Source organism: Fukomys damarensis, unplaced genomic scaffold (genome assembly GCF_012274545.1).
Source record: "Fukomys damarensis isolate Sample0158 unplaced genomic scaffold, DMR_v1.0_HiC HiC_scaffold_39, whole genome shotgun sequence".
NCBI lineage: Eukaryota > Metazoa > Chordata > Mammalia > Rodentia > Bathyergidae > Fukomys > Fukomys damarensis.
The window spans coordinates 26,777,545-26,797,418 of record NW_022900951.1 but is presented as its reverse complement, the minus strand read 5'-3'; the positions used below and the strand labels follow the sequence as shown (position 1 = coordinate 26,797,418).

Below are 19,874 nucleotides of genomic sequence, written 5' to 3'. Positions count from 1 at the left end.
ATTTTTTTTTTTTTTTTTTTTGGTACCAGGGATGAAATTAGGGTCCTTGTGCTTGCGAGGCAGGCGGCAGAACCACTGAGCTAAATCCCCGTCCCCATAGTCTTAGAATAAGATGTGAGGTTGGTACTCTTTATCAGTATCTGCCATTGGATCAGTACACCTGCCCATTGCCTTCTCTCTCTCTGTGTCCTGTTTTTTTCTACACCATAATTAGTACCCCGGAAACACCCTATCCTTCCCTGTACCTGTGCCCAGCCATTGATGGGCATTTAGGGTGCTTGCTTGGACTTTTGGTAAGGTAGGTAATGCCACAGTGAACATCTTCATGTGTGTTGCTCTTTCCTTTGAAGTTTTTCCTCAATAAAAATTTCTTCAGGAATAAGATTACCATACTAAAAGATATAAATATTTTTGTGCCTTTTGATAGATATTAGCAGCCGGCTTTTCTCCAAAAGTTGTTTCTAATTGTAATGCCACAAACATTAAAGGAGCAGGGTGTTTTAAAGGACCATATTATTCAGTGTTCTTATTTTTTCTAAAGGCTATGTGAGGTTTTCTTTCTTTTTTTTTAAATGAGGTTTCTCAATCCATGGTAACCCCATTAACAATGGCTGACTTGTACAACGTGGAACAGGCTGTAGAGGCAACTGGGTTAAACCCGAAAGTTTGTTTGTTTATTTTTTAACAATAAACGAGGATGAAGCTACAAGCTATGTCCTGGGCAGAGCTCTATGAATATTTAGATACTTAAAGCACTTTTGAGTATTTATTTAATAGTTAATTGAGCAAATTGGCTGCATACAATATAAGCCTACTTATGAGTGTAGAATATATAGTTTGGATTATTTTGCCAAAATGATGGCAAATTAGCTATAAATATGAAATTGATGTGGAGGAATAAAAGCATTTTCCCCCTCATGCCCAATTCTCCAAAAAAAAAAAAAAAGAATGGGTTTTTACCATCTAGATTGTTTTACATGTTGTTAGATTAAGATTTCTACTCCAGAGTGTAGATACAAATAACTTTCATATAATGAATATTAATGACCACAAATAATGTAGATTCATTCAGTTTTTAAAATCCATTTATACAATAATGTGCAGTGGTGTGAGGTTCTTTTTCCTAATCTTCGTCTTCTGTCAAGTTCCAGTTACTTTTGAGTTCAAGCTGTGAAACACATCCATTCATATGTGCACACACACACACACACATACATGTGTGCATCATATCTTGGGTTGAGGGTAAGGATCAGAGCGCTAGCTTGCTGAAAGGGGTATATTCAGTGATAGTCTCTGCTGTGGAGAAAACTGGGCTGTATTCCGGGCCATCCAGGAGCCTTTGTATACCATGGAACTGACTGTCTTTAGATTTCCTTGTCAGGATAATGGGCTGCTGAAGAGAAACTCTGCTTTCCCTGGTGTTGCCTCCCCTAAGAGGAGACCAGTCTGTTCTACCCCTGTTTATTGTTTCTTTTTTTCCCCTCCCTTCCTCCCTTTCTTCTCTTTTTCTTTTTTTTTTTAATTAACGTGGAGGTGCTGGGTCTTCACACTGAGCTACATCCCCAGCCCCTTTGTGTTTTGCGTTTTGAGACAGGGCCTCACTAAATTACCCAGTTGCCCAGGCTGTCTCAGCCTCAAAGAGCATCCGGAATACAGGATGTGACCTTGCTGTCACTCCCTTTTGCTGGACACCTTCTTTCTCCCCTAACTCCACATCTCGTGCTACATACTTCCTGCCTCTGTAGCAGCAACACTGTCTTCTGAGCACCAAGGCTTGGAAAGCAGGCAGTCCTTGCATATTCATTGAAGGCCTCCTGGCCAACCAGTCTCTGAGATTTTGGAAACATCTTTTGTGAGCCTGGGGAGAAATCAGTCAAGAGATGACAGTGGAGCAGTAGTAACAGGTAGTTTTTTGTTTGCTTGCTATTTTGTGTTTTATGAACTGTCTCTTTTGAACATTTATGATTAGCAAACAATCTAGTTAAGTGCTGCCCTCCCAAAGAAACCTTTTTTTAACCACACTGGAGATTGAACCCTGGGTCTTTGCTCTAAGCTGCATCCTCCAGCGCATCTTATTTTTTGTTTTGAGCTGGGGTCTTGCTAAATTACAGAGTTGCCTAAGCTAGAATGTGAAATCTTCCCGTCTCAGCTTTCCAGAGAGGTAGGATTACAGGTGTGTGTCACCAGGCCTGGCTAAGATACGGCTTTTGTTTGATTCCTTTCCATTGTCACTCGTGTTGTTTCCAGGCTCTCTTTCCACATGTGAACGTTAGTGCGCCATTATCCAGCGAGCCTCCATGCCGCACTCTAGTCTCTTTCATTGGTTTATTGCCCCCCTTACTGGTTTGAGCGAAAAGAATTTGACATATGACACCACCCTTAAAAATCTCCAGCTTCTTTCCATTATGCACTAAATAAATCGGACTTTTTTCCATGTAGCCCTCAGAACTTTCCTAATGTGTTTCTATAACCAGCTCTTTGAAAGGTTGCTTTCGCTGTCTTGAAACAGCTACTCTCTGCCATTTTCACTTATTATGATTGTAAGTGATATTGTTATTATTACTCCTAGCAAAACTTTTCCTTTGTGTACACAAATTCTCTCATTTAATCCTCACCAATTGTTGGTAGATAATAGAAGAGGCAGGCTTTGAAAGCTTTTGCTTTTGTTATTGTCTGAACAATGATCTGTGCCCTGTCCTTTAGCTGGTGGAAAAGTAATTCATAGTCCATTCTGTTCATCGCAACATGTGTCACCTCATTCCCAGATATGTAGATTTCTGAACCATCTGCTCCCCAGCCACCCCAAAGTGAAAAAATAGATATTTTTCTTTGTTCTTGGGTGGAATGAGAGGCCATAACAACGCAGGGGATGGAGGAGAGGTGAGTTGAGGGGAAGAGGAGTAGGTTTGTAGTACTGGCAAATTGGATGTTGGTAGTAGGCTGAAGGTGAGGGGGGTGCTTATATTACTTAGATTTAGGGAGCCTCTCAGTTTGTTGCAGTTTATAGTCAAATTGAATAGCTCCATTGTGAACGCTTCCTTTAGACTTCACATCCTGGTCCTGGCACGCTTTTCCTCAGGCAGGTGCTCTGGAGGTCACCTTGGCTTTCGTTGTGCAACGGGCATGAACATACAATATTTGCTGTAGGGAAAGATAACAGCAGCGCAAATGCCCTCTGCCCTCTGTTTGAAGTGGATGACCTTGGGAGTGCAACTGAGGGGCTCCTTCAGCAAGCTTTGCTCAAAGGCTGCTATTTCTGCCAGCCTAAAGAACCAGCAGTAAAGTACCCGTTTCTCTGACACATGGCATTCCTTGCATGGTGAAAATTGACTTTGGACGATAGTCCTTTTATGTCCTTTGTTTCTTGTCACCTGCTGGAAATCTTACTTTTTTTGTCAAGTTGGAACAGTCAGAAAAGCACTAAATCTAATTCAGACAAAGGCCCAGGGGTGGTAGGGAAGGAAATGTGTTTTCCTGTGCCACACACTCCGAGTGGTCTTTTAAAGGTGTCTTCAGACTATCTCCCTCCCTAATAACCACTGAAAAAGAGAAAGAGCAATCACCTACCAGGTCTAACTAGATATTTTTGCCTATTTAAAAATCATTATATGGAGGAAAGGCCCCAAGGAGCCTCATGGGCTGTGAGTGGATAGAAAACAGTTGACAGTACTGGGGATCGAACTCAGGACCTTGTGCTTTTGAGGTAGGTGTAGTTCCACTGCACTAAATCCCCAGCCCTCTTGCTACTTTTTAAAAGCTTAAATAGGCATTGTCTTCCAGTGTTAAAGGCATCCCTCCCCTCTGCATTGATGGGGATGTCAATATCAAGGAATGGCCCACCCATCTTGACCCAGTTCAGTTAGGTGTAAATTCATACTATTTTAATTTTTCATGCAGTTTGATGACTAGATGAGCTCAGAAATTCTTAAAAGCACATTTATTTAAATGAATTTTTAGGTGTTAATACTCTGGTTTTCAATAAAGATTGACTTGTGTTACAATAAAGAAATGATTATAGATCTTTCCTTATCCCTTAAGCCCGGACTTGAAGTCATATATATGTGGATGTTAAAAAGGAATATTCATGAAGACATTGGCAGTGGTATCTTTACTGATACTAAATGTGGCAAATGGGATTTACTTTAACAATAGTAGCGTACCACAATCAATACATTTACTGGGAAAACTGACTCTTGGTAATGGTAAAAGTAAAGCTTTGAAACCAGTTTGTTTGTTTGTTCGTTCATTCGTTCATTCATTTATTTTTTTGTATTACTAGGGGATTGAACCCCGGGTCTTTGCACTGAGCTTCATCCCCAGCCGTTTTTATTTTTTAGTTTGGAGACAGGGTCTACTAAGTCACCAACTTGCCCAGGCTGGGCTCAAATTTGCAATCCTCCTGCCTCAGTCTCCAAACTAGTGATGGGATTACAGGTGTATGCCACCATGCCCAGGTGTGAAACTAGTTTGTCTTAGAAGGTGCAGCCTCAATTAATGCATAATTTGGTTGTCCCTCTTTCATATCCCACGGTAACAGCACTGTTGAGAGAGTAGATGATCTTTATGACCTTACAAAGGCCAGGTGGCCCTGGAAGGGAGTCACATTGACCACCCGGAAGAACATCCTTTTTCAGTTAAGGCCAGTGAGACAGAATGAATATACCCTACATTATGCAATTATACCAAGTCATGGCTTTGAACAGTTTCAGGTTCTTCAGTCAACTAATAAATTGTTAATGTGTTAGTGTCATCCCTGATATGAATTTTAGTTGGTAATAAGATGAAAAGGAGAAATAATTATCTCTACTGTAACACACACACACACACACGTGCGCGCGCACACACACACACACACATGTGCACACATACTTTTCAATCCAAATTGCAGGTGTCAGGTCTATTTTCAAATAAAGCAAAATAATATCTTTAGGTGGGAAAACTATACTTTTGAGTGACTCCAGAAGAGTTAGGGATCTGTAAATGGTGTTTGGCAGCACCCTGAGCAGTGCTGTCCCTTTCCACCATGATAGGCTTTGTAGTATTTTCTTCTGTAAACATCTTAAGGACTTTATTATTTAGATAGAATCGAGTATACCAACTTTATATTCAATATGCTTCACTTACAAGAGCTAAAATGTCAAAATCTGTTTATTCTACATCTGTTTTCTGCCTCCTGTTATATTCATGTATTCAGAATGAATATTGCTTTCTCATCTGTCTTCTGATTTTTTCTATTCATATGACAAAAGTGAGTATCATCTTTCCACAGTTGTAATATGGAATGATATGGAAATGAGAATAAATTACATTTTCAATTGTTGAGAACAAGTATACATATATGTATCTCATAGATAAATAATAAATCATTCCAGCGTATCTAGAATAGTGAGTGACAGAATGATTAAGCACATAGGCCCTGAAGCCCGACTGCAGTCCTGTCTGGTAGATGTGTGATTGTGGGTACATTTCTTAACCTTCTTGGCCCATGAACTCTTCGTGTGGTTGTGAGGATTAAATGAGCCAACAGGCATAGTGCTTTGAGCTGTGGCGTTACATAGCAGGTGCCCACTGAGTGTTAGCTGAGATTATCTAAAGTGTACTGTAATATGAGCCTAGCCTGCCAAGATTAACAGTTCCCTTTATCTATAACCAAACATCTGTGGATTCAATTTGAAGCCCTTACATTCTGTTTCTCTACAGATGTTAAAATGCCATGTCACAAGATTTTCTACCTGGTTAGACAGCGTTCTCTGGGCCAATTGATCGCATTTTATATTTTCAGTCCTTAAAGTAACACCTCAAAATCCTACATTTTAAAATTTTCCTTTGACTTTTTACTACTCAAACTTTAGGCGCTTGGATTCCATACACATTTCTTTTTACCCCTTTTTAGACCGATGGATAATTATAATAATTAAGTAGTTTGTAAAAGTTACTACAATTTGGTATTCATAGAGCCTTTCCTGATGTTGAAAGTAGACCTCATAGTCCAGTTCAAAATGGCATTCCACAAAGATGGAAAGCTGAAAGAGGGTATCTCTGATCTTCTCTTGGGGCTACTCATGCACAGTTAAAATTCCTGCAGTTTCAGGGAAAGACCAATTTTCAGAGTGGTAGTCACGTTGCTGTGAGTTTTCTTTTGATGGTACTAGGAATTGAACCCAGGGCCTTGCACATGCTAAGCCAGTGCTCTACCATTGAATTATATTCCTATCCCTATTTTGAACTCAGATGTGGTGGCCCATGCCTGTAATCCCAGCACTCGGGAGGCTAAGGCAGGGCGATCCATGAGTTCAAGACCAGCTTGGCCTATATAGGAAGGTTGAGGCCAGCTGGACTACATAGAAAATTTTTCTTTTTAATTTTGAGACAGTCTCACTAAGTCATTAAGTTGCCCTATCTGGCCTTGAACTTGGCTATCCTCTGGCTTCAGCCTCCTGAGTAGCTGAGATTACAAGTGTGTATCACCATGTGTGACTGACTCGGTTTTCTGTTTCCTTTCCCCTCCTCCTCCTCCTCACTCTCCCCTCCCTTCCCTCTCCTTCTCCGAGACAGTGTCTTTTTTTTTTTTTTTCGGTATTTCGAGACAGGGTCTCACTATGTAGTTGAGACTGACCTGGAACTCACTATGTAGCCCAGGCTGATCTCAAACTCACAGCAATCCTCCTGCCTCAGCCTCCCGAGTGCTGGGATTACAGGCATGCACCACCACACCCAGCTGTGCCAGTGTCTTGCTGTGCAGTTTATACTCATCTTGAACTCAAAGTGACCCTCCTGCCTCAACCTCCTCTGTACTGAAACTATGGCGTGTGCCACACTTGGCTATTGTTTATCAGTTGTTGCTATGTCTTAAAATTATAAGCTACTGAGGGTTTTGCTGCATGATTATCTAATTTGTTGTGGTTGGTTTGCTTAACTTCTCAATGTGGAGCAGTGGATGTTTTCTTTGCCTGTATTGTGAAGATAGGTTTGTGTTGTAGTTAAAACAGGTGTCATCCATACACTTACCATTAAGGAAAAGTACACGTCATTCTGTTTCTCCCTTTTCACCTTTCAACGCAACACTTCCCTGGGCAGGGGATGTAGCTCAGTGGTGCAGCGCTCGCCTAGCATGGGTGACTGCCCCGGCTTGCCGCCCCAGCCCTTCCCCTAAGTAAAGTAGTGAGTGCTCCATTGTCAAAAACAAATCCATCTTTCTGCATACCTTCTTTCTTTCCTTCTCTTCCCTTTCTGTACAACCTAGAAAGGTTGAAATAGAGGTGCTACTAAGAAAACATTTAGAAAACCTTTTGAGTGGTTGGATGAAATATTCTGGATCCCCCCCTTCTATCAGCTCACCATTAATTTTAATTCAAAATGTAACTTTTCTTCCCACATCGTGGATACAAGGAAATATGAGTTCAACATTTACCATCTTCATTTGTTCCGTGTTTATTACTAGACTTTTTTAGGGAGGATGGAAAGTTCTTTATAAAGAGATTATTGAAGGTGTGTGGTAAAAAGCCAGGCATGGTAGTGCACACTTATAATCTCAGCAATCTAGGAGTATGAGGCAGGAAGATCACAACTTCAAGCCTGGCTTAGAAGACATAGAAACTTAGTGAGACCTTGACTCAAAATGAAAAATAAAAAAGGGGCTGAGGAAGTAGCTCAGTGCAAAGGCCCTGGGTTCATTCCCCTGCACCTCCCAGCACACACACACACACACAACACTTAACACTTCCTCTTGGGATAGTCTTATGCTTAGAATATCTTGATTTCCCATTTTAACAGGAGTTTTTTGGCTTTTTTTAAGCATTTGAAAAAATATTTTCTCTTTTGCCTCTTTTTCTCCCCCCTTTTGGAACTGGGGATCGAACTCCGGTCCTTGTGCTTGTGAGGTAGGTGGTGGCACCACTGAGCTAAGCCCTCGGCCCCTATTTTGCCTCTTTTTTAAAGTGACATTTTATACACACATTAAAGTTTACTGTTTGGTGCTTGGTTCTGAATTAGAGCAAATCATATAGTCAGGTCACCACCACATAGAGTCAAGACACAGAACATTTCTCTCACCCCTGAAATTTCCCCTCACTTTCTTAATCACTGTTTATTCCCAGTCTGTAGAAACTGCAGGTCTGCTTTTTCTCTTTTAATTTTGCCTTTTCCCTAAATGGATTTTAAATCATTTTAAGAGGCATTAGTGGAAGAATTAATTTTATATTGTGTACTTTATTTTTTCCTATTCTGTAATTGAGAGTATATCCCATGATATCTACAGATGGATATATGTATTTTATTATGTTTGTGTAAAACTGTTCTGTTAAATAAGAACTCTGGAGCTTTAATTAATAACATCGACTGTACTTAGGGATTTGCATAGATTTAAAACTGTGCTTATGTTCCCTGAGGCCAGGGTGGTAATTGATTTATTAGCAAGGTGGAGTGGAGAGTTTGAGGTCAGAACAGTTGTCCTTGGACACGAAAATGAAGAGTAGATAATCACCATGTGTTTTACTGTTTGGGCTGATTTTGTTATTTTTTTGGCTGATTTTATTTTTAATGAGTGATTCAGAGTCCTGATTAATATCTAGAGCAGAGACTGTTGGCCTCCAGCTGCTCATTATCTTCAGAAATTTTAATAAAATAGTAGATTTCTACCTAACACAGCAGTTACACGTCTTGTCTCATGAAGGCATGGTTTTTGTTGTCTGTCTGTTGTTTTTTTTTTTTTTTTTTTTTTTTTTTTTGGTACCGGGGATCAAACTTGGGTCCTTGTGCTTGTGCCACTGAGCTAAATCCCCAGCCCTCATGAAGACATTTCTTGACCTCTTCAGTCCTTACTTCAAACCAGAAAACATTGTGTAGATGTGAAGATGTCTGAATGTATTTTCATGGCTGGAAGCTCCTATTTAGGGTCTCAGGAAAACACATGTAGAGAGTGTTTGAGGGGCTGCTTTAGGAACCATGGCAAGAACACAGAAGGAATTAGTTCTGGGTTAGTTTTGTGTATTTCGAGAAAACGAAACCTGAAGTGCTTTTCACATTTTATAGCATTGACATTGTTATCATATCCTCTTCCCCTTCATGACTATTAAAGTGGCTTGAAAGGAACAGTGGTTCCCATGTAGCATCTTATATGGAAACATTTCCAGCATAACGAAGAGATGAATGAATATTGTAACGAATGCCCATGTATTCTGTGTGTCTATCGGTGTCTCACATGTGAGTGGCTTTATGCCGTTTACCTTTCCCGGCCTCCCAGCTCTCTCCACAAATGAGTGTATACTGTATATTTTTTTTATATACAAACTCTGCCCTTTACCATTTAAAAGTAAAGCAGCATCGCAACCTTAACCCCTAAACACTTCACCATACATCTTTTTCTAAAAGGATGTCATCCTTCATTGCTATTGTGTTATCATCACACAGAAAATTAACATGAATTTAATAATGCCATCCACCACATAGTCCATGGTGACGTTTTCCTATTGTTCCAGAATGTTCTTTATAGCTGCCTCTTTTCTTCCAGGATCTAGCCAAGATTTTTGTCTTACATTTGCTTTTTATGTCTCTGTATTTCATTTATCCTTGAATAGTCTCCTAGCATTTGTTTGTATTTTGTTGTTTTGTATTCATTGATATTGACATTTTTGAAGAGTCCAAGCCAGTTTCTTGAAGAATGTCTCATGTTCTGGATTTTTCTAATTGTTTTTCTCCTAATTAGATTTAGATGAAAATCTTTTGGCAAGAAGACCATAGTAGAGATGCTGCCCACCCACTGTGTCACACCTGGGGGGGATAGGATAATGCTTTTATCCTTACTATTCATTGATGATACTTTTTTCTAATTCTGTGATACTTGTCAGTATTGACTATATTGGTGGTCGCATAATGATGATTTTCTAATTTCACCATTTGAAAATATATGAGCTGGTTTTCTTTTGTGAGGAAGACTTCTCCCCCTTTCCCTGAGTGTCACTGTGACATATGACAATGTCTAATAAATACATTTTCATATTAACCAATTCTTTCTTAGGAAGAACAAATTGATGTGACCAAAACATACAACGTGAACTGTGTTCTAATGAAGATTGAGGAGCTCGTAGGTTTTTCTGGTTTTGTTTGTTTGTCTTTTTGTTTGGTTTTGTTTTTTTCCTTTTTGCTACTTCACTGCATGTTGAGCTACATGTAACAGTCTTTGTATTTCATATGTGTCCTAGCATCTGATGGCAAGAGTGAGGGCCTTACATATAATGCCAAAAGGAAGAAAAATGATGAGAGGAGATATGAGTATTTTTGAAGGAAGAAAAGAAGCTATATGGAGAGATAAGAATATTTTTTTGTGTTTTGTTTTCTGCAGTGCTGGAGACTGAGCTTTAGGGAAGTGCTCTACCACTGAGCTACATCCCTGGCCCATGAATATGCATTTATCAATGTTTCTGGATAGTTGCTTGTACCCTCACTTGGCTCTTAGTAAATCAACATAGAATGGGCATTGTCTTAAGTAGGCCTTGCTTTAGATATAGGAGACTCCAGGACTCTCAAACAAATTGAGGACTCAAAGGATTCAAAAGATGTTTTTAGAGATCAGCCTGCATATTCCTGTAAGACATCACTTTTGTCCTCCCTTTGTAATACTACCTTAAGTATCCAATCTTGAGGTATTTCCTTAACCTCTTTGGGTTAACCTTAACCTCTTCTGCACCAGAAAGTTAAAAAATTATCCAAAGAGGTACTTATCCTCACGTATCTTTGATTATATGCTAAATGTTATGAAAGGAGAAAGGAAAATGGATTACTATACTTATTTCAAATCTTGGCCATTATCTGCAAAGTCTTACCTGATATTCTGGGTAATACCTCTTGTAACAGAGCTCCAAGGTGTCGGAAACAGTCTTGTAAATAGATGTGACCTTTCACATGAAACAGGCAATTCTCTGTACAGAAGTAGCATATTCTAAGAAGAAAATGTGAAAAGCATTGTATGATCCTTTGTGCCCAGATTAGTTTCCTGAGCAACTCAGAGGTTGAAAGACAAGTATCTGTGTCTAGGACAATCAAAATGTCACCTTTCTTCTCTTTTATTTGTTACATGAAAGTTTTGTATAGTTTTATGGAGTTTTTTTATCACTCGTTTGATTTTCATAAACATTGGGATTGTTTGGAAGAAGAGGCATTAATATTCTTTACAACTTGTTCTTGTTCTGCCTTTTATGTTCGTTGCTAGTGTAGACTTCTCTCTTATGTAAAATATTTCACTGATGCCCTTGGTAGATTTAGAGGTTGTTAAAGAAATTGTAATAAGAGCTCAGGAAACGGCCAGGGACTGTTTGTCCTATACTGTCTGACCCTGACTAGCCATTCACCTTGTAGTTTTAAATCTTTGTGTATAGACTATAATTCACAAAATAATTTTAATCGATTTAAATTCAGCAAATCTTTCCAAACACTTGGGCTTTTTGAAATCTAGGCCAGAAAGTTTTGTTGTAGGATCTTAATGCCATTATCTATTAACAATGGCATCAAATTTGAAACTGTTATTTGGATTTATGAAAGGAATATCTTACTAGTAAAAATAGAAAATGAAAGTAGCAAGGAAGGAGAGGTTAATATTTTAAGAAATCTGTGCTCTGTACCTAGTGTTTTAGGGGCAGGAACTCTACCAAGTAAAAGTAAAAGCTATGCTCACATGTACCTGTGTATAGAAATACATAAGCATTCATGCTGTGGTTGGTCTATCTTATTATCTTGCTTGGGATAATTGTTTACCATGATTAAACAAAAAGATTTCTGCTACTATCTAACCCTGAATAGATTGTGTAGCATTATCTCTTTGAGCAGGAACTTAGGGCAGGAACTCTACCAAGTAAAAGTAAAAGCTATGCTCACATGTACCTGTGTATAGAAATACATAAGCATTCATGCTGTGGTTGGTCTATCTTATTATCTTGCTTGGGATAATTGTTTACCATGATTAAACAAAAAGATTTCTGCTACTATCTAACCCTGAATAGATTGTGTAGCATTATCTCTTTGAGCAGGAACTTAATGCCAAATTAGAGTTTATAGTTTTAGCATGTTTTCTTCTGACTTCCACTTTGGTAGGTGTTACTCATTAGTCCATTTTGTTCTCACTCTGCATAATATATAAACCCGTGGGGCATCTTTCCTTCAGTTAACAGTTGAGCAAGTATATAACACAGCGTCCACTTTCTGTCTTAGTACCCTGCAGATCTCCCAGGGAAGTCTCCTTTTCAGTTACTGATGAACAATGTTGATTTCTTATTTAGTTCCAACAAATGAGCTGAGGTTGTGTAAGACTTTAACCCTCGGGGGAGGATGTTTGAACCTTTGTACTACTGACGCTTTGGCAGAGATAATTTGGTGTGGGGCTCCAGCCTGGGTATTGTGGTATTTTTAGCAAGATCCTGGCCTTTGTCTACTAGATGCTAGTAGAACTTCTGCTACCCCCAAGTTGCGATAACCACAAAGGTCTCCAAACATTGTTGGATGTCATGTGGGGGTACAGTATCATCCCTGGTTGAGGACTTCTGACCTAGAACAAGGCTTACTTGCCTGTGAGGATCTCTTCAGTGTCCTCACTGTGAATGTGTGTACTTCTGTGGTCATATTATTCCAAACATACCTTCTATGTCTGGACGTAGTCTATTAGCTTTTTGTGTGTGATGCCCTCACAAAGAGACATTTATGTTAAGCTCTTTAAAGATTAAGCTTTGGGCAGTTCGTGTGAATTAATTTCACTTTGTTACATATTACCATGGTTTCTATGAACCTCGTATTTGTGTTGCTGGTTGCCTTCCTTTAAAAATACGAGTATAGGTGTTTGGTGGCTGGGATAGAAGGCTTACTGAGAGGTCTTCATTTGCATTTCTTTTGTAGCCCAGAATCAGTGCTGTTATCCTGAGAGAAATATGAGTATTTAGGTTGACTTCTCGGCAGCCATTTGGGCTCTCAGTACCTGTGAAAAGCCCCTCGTTCTAAATGTACTTAACGCCCTAGTGTTTATTCCACTGGTAATTAATTCCCCTCAGTATAAATTGGAAACGCTGGAATTTCTTTGATTGTCTTTGTACTTTTTTGCATTTGTGTAAAGGTGACATTAGCCACCCCTTAACCTGCTCTAAATGAGCAAGTGATTACTAACCCTAGGCTCCTTGCTCTGCACACTTTTACTCGGTGAGGATCAACCAAAAAGAAGGGAAAACCCAAAAAACTTCCAAGCTGTGGCTATCACAATGGAAGGAGCTATATATTTCTTTTTGTGTGTGCATGCCATCAAAGAAGAAAAAGGAGTTATTCTCCAAACAAAGCCCAAATCAAGCAAGGCCAACAAACAGAACAAGAGTTGGGCCAAAAGGCCCTCAGTGATTTTGCTTAAATGTCTTGAAACTGGCTCTGAAGAGTGAGGGCAAGGGTAACTTTGACAGGGAAAGAACATATCTGAAGCCTTGTATGTCTGCCAAGAAAGATAGGAATCTACAAGGATTATCTTAATCAAATAAATACCAATATACTTTGGCTTTTTCTTTTTTACTTCATCAACTTGCCACTGTCTCACCGATCCATATATTGATATATGTGATTCCCTCTCCCCCAGGTCCTTGTGCATGCTAGCCTAGTGTTCTAGTACTGAGCTATAACTGTCCCCCAGCTCTAGCCTTATGTATTTTTTCTAGAATAATCAAAATGTAATTTCAGTTGAGTTTAAGTTCTAGTTCTGCTAGATCTTTATAGAAGTTTGCCTGGTTTTAAATTCCTTTCTTCTTTATTGCCAGACAATAGGAGAAGGGAGTATACCACTAGGAGACAGAATGGTTTGTTGTAAAAATGAAAGATTGAACCAGAACAACAATATGAATCCCCGTATCTTGTCTTCAGTGCTGTCAGTTGGCTTAGAAAAGCAGTTTTAAAAGAGCTGAAATGATGGATCTTCCTTCTTAGGAGCTGGAAAGGAACTTGAGAATTTCCAACCGTTAAGCACCGGAGAATCTATAGCATTTTGAAAGAGAAGAACATTCTACAGCTTCCCTTGATAATTCACACTAATGCTTTAACAACTTTCAGCATCAGGAAATTCTCCTGTATGAGTTACAGCCTAGATTCTTCATGCTGCTTAAGCCTGTTTCTTCGTGTTCTGCCCTCAGTGGAGGGATTGAACAGCTGGTCACAGGCCCCTATGCAAGAGCCATTCACATAATTGAAAACTGTTATTAAATCACCCCTTCACCCACGCTTGCTCTGGCTCTCCCTCTCTCCCTCCCTCTCTTCGTTGCTGCATAACCCCAATTCCCTTAAGTTGTTCTCAGGTCTTTTAGACCCTTTAGTTATTTTGCCTTTTGGCCAGGCCTCCTTCTCTAAGTTCTCAAGTTCTGGATCACAATTAGACACAAGAATTAGACACAAGTTTTTATAAAGGGTTTAAATAATAGTGAGGGTAATGAGATAATTTTCTCCTGCTACATTTTCCGAACCTTTAGTTGTACATCACAGCCATGGTGTTTCTGTCCTTCTTGTATTTATTTTTATCATTTTCATTTATTTTTTGATGCTGAGGATTGGAACCCAGAGCTTCATGCATGCTAGGCATTGGATCTACCACTGAGCTACATTCCTAGGCTCTCTCTTATTTTGTTTATGGCTGTATTTGTTGTTGATTTGGATTTTTTCTGTCTTTTGAAACAAACAGAAAATTTATTATATATTTCTGTGTTAGGTATGAATTTTTACCCTGCAGCATGTCTTTTAATGCATCATTAAACCATCCATCCTTTAAATGTTAAGTCAGAAAAAATATGTAAATTCTGATGAAATACCAATAAACTCATATTTTTTACTGAGTTTATTGGTACATTTTAGGTATACAGTAGAGTTACATTCATCATTGGGATCTTATACCTTTACCTGACAGGTCTTGGTTCTCATTTTTTCCCATTGTCCCTACCCTCCCTTTACCCCCTCCTCCCCTCTAAACTCATATTTTAAACAGGCCTGAATTAGTAATGCTTTTCAATTTACTACCTTTGTATAATGGTTTGTCTCCTGGCTAGAAAGGGTTATTTTGCTAAAGTTGGTTACTAGATCAGTGGAGCAGACATTGTTGAAGGACATATTGTAGCTGAGTGCTTGCAATTCTTTTGACTAAGCCCCTTGTTATACCTTTGTGTACGTGATAGAGAAGTGTATGCTACAAAGATTAGTAGTATTACTGGGAAGAGAGAAAACAGAATCATGGGTTGGTCTTGACATGGTGTAGGCTATAATGCTGTGGCTTCTGTTTGCACTTGGCAGCTTTCACCAGGGACTTTTTGGATATGAAGATAGAATGCTTATTTTAAAATATAAAAATGACCCAAATTTGGGAAAAGTGGCTCAGTCGTGGGCTGGAAGAGTTGGGATTCTTAAAGATATCAGTGAGATTTGATAGTGAGCTCAAACTAACAGGAAACTCTTCGATAGAAGTGAAAGAAATCCCAAATGGGCCAAGTACCAAGTGGAGGAAACAGCCAAGAACAGCATTTCCCACAATGCCCAGTAGGGCCTTAATGCCTTTTAGTGTTTATAGTACTTTTAAATTAAAAAAAAAAAGTTCTTGGGATGATTGAATAATAAATGGAAAAGTTTTGAGGTCAAAATTGAACATCTTTCAAGCCAGGCATGGTGGTACACACCTGTAATCCCAGCACTCAGGAGGCTGGGGCAGGAGGATTTCCACAAGTTTAAAGCCATTCTGAACTACATAGTGAGACTTTGTCTCAAAATACCAAAAAAAAAAAAAAATATTTTTTAAAAAAAAAAAAAAAAAAAAAAAAAAAAAAAAAAAAAACTTAGCATGTTTCTTCACTGATCATCTTCTCAGCTTTCATAGGCTAGCATGAATTAAGAATTTTAAGTGCAGTGCAGATATAATGTGCAGTGTTTCCTTAATTAATTTGGCCTTCTCATGAAGAATTTTTCCGGACGATTGATCTGCTGAACAATCTGTGAAACAGTGATGCAGAGATTTTAGTTGAGTAGAAACCTTATATGAACCTATAGTCCAGAACAAATAAACGTAGTCCACTGTTCTGTTTAGAGAAATGGAAGTGCCATTCCCAGCAGATCATACTTGGGGAATAGTTTTCTAAAGGACAGAGACAAAGTGAATCATGTTATATGAAGAAGCATTAAAAGGAATAGGGATGAGGAGGAATAGACAAACATGACATTTCTGGTTAAATATTGAAAGGGCTGTGTGAGGCCTGAGAACATTTGGGCTTCTGGAGAGGTAGATAATGATGATAACCATAGCAAATATGATTCCTGCTATGACACTGTTCTAGACACTGTTCTAATTGCCTTTCATTTGTTGACTCATGTAATCTTAATCCCATGAGGTAAGCAGGCACTGTTAATGTTTCCATTTCCTAGCAAGGGAAAATGAAGACACAGAGAGAGGAACTTATTTTCCCAAGGTCATGTAGCCAGAATAGAATAGCAAGCTGGGGTTTGGAACATAGTAGTTTGCCTCTGGGGCCTCTGCCCCTGTCTATCTGTGCTTGCTCAGTGTGATGAAGCATTTCGGATGGTCCTTTATACCAATGTTTAGGGTCACCCTTCAAGAATGTTTGCTCATTCACATAAGTAGTATTTATATAGTGACTTTAAGAACACACTGGAATTAAATAAGACTTTGCACAAATCCATGCTAAAGGACTTTATGGTTCTGTAGTTCCATTGCAAAAGCATGAATGGACTTGTGTGGTCCCATTTGTCTTTCTATTCTCTAATTTCCTTTTCTATAGCACTTTCACAAATTACCTCTGTGATGGCACTCTACATACAGAGGGATGTTCAATGCCTGCTTTTGATCAGCAGTTTGAATTGACACCATTTTGCAGCTAGGAAATGCAAGATTAAACAGATCATTAAAATGCTGTTAAGTTTATCATTAGGGGTAATGGCTGGTCAGTGTTGAGAGGCAAATGACTCGGTAGTTCAAACCTTCCTGTCTACCTGAGATGTGGATAAATCTTTTATTAGCAAACCACATTCTAAGAGAAGTGACATGGGTTTGCAGTTGAAATCCTCGTCACTTACATGATGCTAAAGATCCCATGTCATATACTCAGTTTAAATTGGTCTTGGAATACACAGTGCCCTGGGGCTCTTGGAAGTGAGGGTTCATCTGTGGAGAAGATACTTTTATTCCATGTTTCAAAGTATCTCTAGAAAATATCTTTAAGGTCATGTAGTAAATAGTTTTACAAAACATTAAACAGTGAAGCACACAAAACATCAGGGTGAGCGAGAACCAGCAGAAATAACAGACTACAGAAGTAGACCCATAATAATGTCATAGTTTGGAATTATTAAACAGGGTAATGGCTTGGTTTTTTTTGTTTGTTTTTTCATACTGGGGACTGAAATTCATAGTCTCCTGAGCTACATCCTTCTATTCTTTCTTTTTTTTGAGAGAGAGAGAGTGTCTTGTTAAATTTCCCAGGCTGGCCTTGAACTTGTGATCTTCTTGCCTCAGCCTCCCAAGAAGTGGGATTACAGGCATGCCCCACTGTCCCTGGTAAACAGAGATTATTTTTTAAACTGTGTTTATAATATTAAAATAATAAAAGACAGTATTGAAAAATATCTGCTGGGAAGTACAAACTTTACAAATGACTTTAAACATGGTTAAATAGAATATTGAGATAAGAAATACACTAATTGGGGCTGGGAATTTAGCTCAGTGGTTCTGCCACCTGCCTTGAAAGCGCAAGGTCCCGAGTTTGATCCCCAGTACAAAAAAAAAAAGAAAAAAAAATTTTTAAAAAAAAAAAAAAAAGACAGGCAGGCAGACACTAACCAAAACTGGAGGTACAGCTTAGTGGTAGCTAATCGCAATGCCCTAGCATGCTCAAACTAACTGTTTTAATCACTTTCTCATTGCTAGGACAAAATACACTATGCCCACAACTTAAAAGTAGAGAAGTTTGTCTTGACTCACAGTTTCACATGGTTCAGTACATGATCAACTAGTTCCATGGCACAAACATCATGGCAGAAAGGTGTGGCAAAGGAAAAGTGTTCACCTCTTGGCATCCAGAAGCAGAGAAGGAGCTGGAGGAGCCTCTATAACAAGTGCTGTGCCCTCCAGAGGCATATCCCCAGGGACCAACTACTCCAGCTGGGCCCCATCTCTTAATAGCACATTCAGCTGTAAACTCAACAGTGGATTAATCTATGATGAGTATAGCATCCCAATGATTTAGTTGCCTCCCACGGGTTCTGCCTCTGAACATATGAGACTTTGGGGGATATTTCAGACGTAATCTGTAATAATAACTAAAATTTTAAACTCGGCTGGTGTATAGAAGACCAGATGTGGCTAAGAAGAAAAATGGATCTCAACCCAGACAGTAGGGCAGAAGGAATTATTAGGAATGTATCCACAGAAAGATTTTTACAAAAAGGGGAAGGTAGGGAATTCCTTGTCGGAGAAATGGAGATTGAGAAAGTATAACATTTGTCTAATAGAGTCTGAAATCAGAATGGAAAAAGAATGAAGAAGCACTTTTGCTGAGATTATGATTGAGACAATTCCAGAACTGATTACAGATTAAGGCACATGTTTCAAGCCCAGTGAAACTTAAGCAATATAAGTAAAACTGTAGAGAAACAATTCAAGACAAGAAAAGGAGCAGTAATTCACTTCACTACTAACTTTTCAGCAGTGGCACTGGAGAAAGTAAATAAAAGTGGACTATTTCATTATTTAGCAAAACAAAAACAAACAAGACCCCCAAGTCCTTGCTACTTAAAATTTTATACCCTGTGAAGACAGTTATCATGCATAGGGATTTTTAGAAAGCGGTATTTTCAGACAAACACAACTTGGGGAATATGCCACCTACGGACAACCACTAAGGAAGTTCTCAAGGTCATTGTTCAGACAAAACTCTTTCCAGATAGATTTGATATCAAAGAAACAATATCCAGGAGTGATCATGCATGCTTATAATCCCAGATATTCAGGAGACTGAGGCAGGAGGATCATAAGTTTTGTGCCCAGCCTGGGCAGCTTAGCAAAATTTGTCTCAAAAATAAGTAAAAAGGGTTGGAGATATAGCTCAGTGACACACACAAGGCTCTGGCTGCCAACAGTCGTCATTGTACAGTACAATGATCTGAGAATACCTAGAACACGAAGTTGTCCGGGGTGGGCTCAAACTTGGACTCCTACTGTCTCAGCTACCCAGAGTACCAGGACTGCAGTCACTTGCCACCACACTCAGTGATGAATGTATTTTGAGAGGTGATGATTGTTCTGTTGGAAATGAACGGTATTTAGGAAATTTAGACTTTGAAAGAGAGAAAATAGAGAAGCAGTAGGGCACCATGATTACAGCACTAGTCCGCAAGTTTCCAATTGTAGTATCAGCCTTGCCAACAGTTAATGGAGTGGTCTTTGAAAAGGTACTTCTGATCTGCGTCTCAGTGTTCTTATCTGTACAGTATGAGGCTTTAGAAGTAGGTGAACTCTTACAACCCCTAATTATAATTCTATGAGGCGTGGATTCTGTAGGTGAAAAAAATGAATAGTTTCTGAGTTGCATTCCCCCACCCCTTTGAAATTTTATCAATAAACGCCTACGTTTTATTTCTGGAAAACTTTTATGTTTCTGCAAAAATTGGAGCTAGGCAGTCTTAGATGTGCATTTTGCTTTACTCTTCCTATTCTATTTCATTTTTTGTCATCTAGTAGCCCAGAAGTGTAATGGCAGTTTACCAATGCCTTAGGGATGGGAGGCTCTGGTGGATGTTAGGGTGGATTTGCAGAAACAAGCTGTGAAAAACAGACTTAATTGTGCAACTATTGTCCTCCCCTCCTCTCCCCTCCT

At 39.0% G+C, this 19,874-nt stretch overlaps 1 protein-coding gene across 12 annotated transcripts in view; it reads left to right on the top strand.

The window, feature by feature from the left end:
* The window catches only part of Dmd (dystrophin), a 2,130,457-nt gene that overhangs the window by 2,049,785 nt on the left and 60,798 nt on the right, over positions 1-19,874 (top strand). The gene's annotated exons all lie outside the window — the stretch shown is intronic.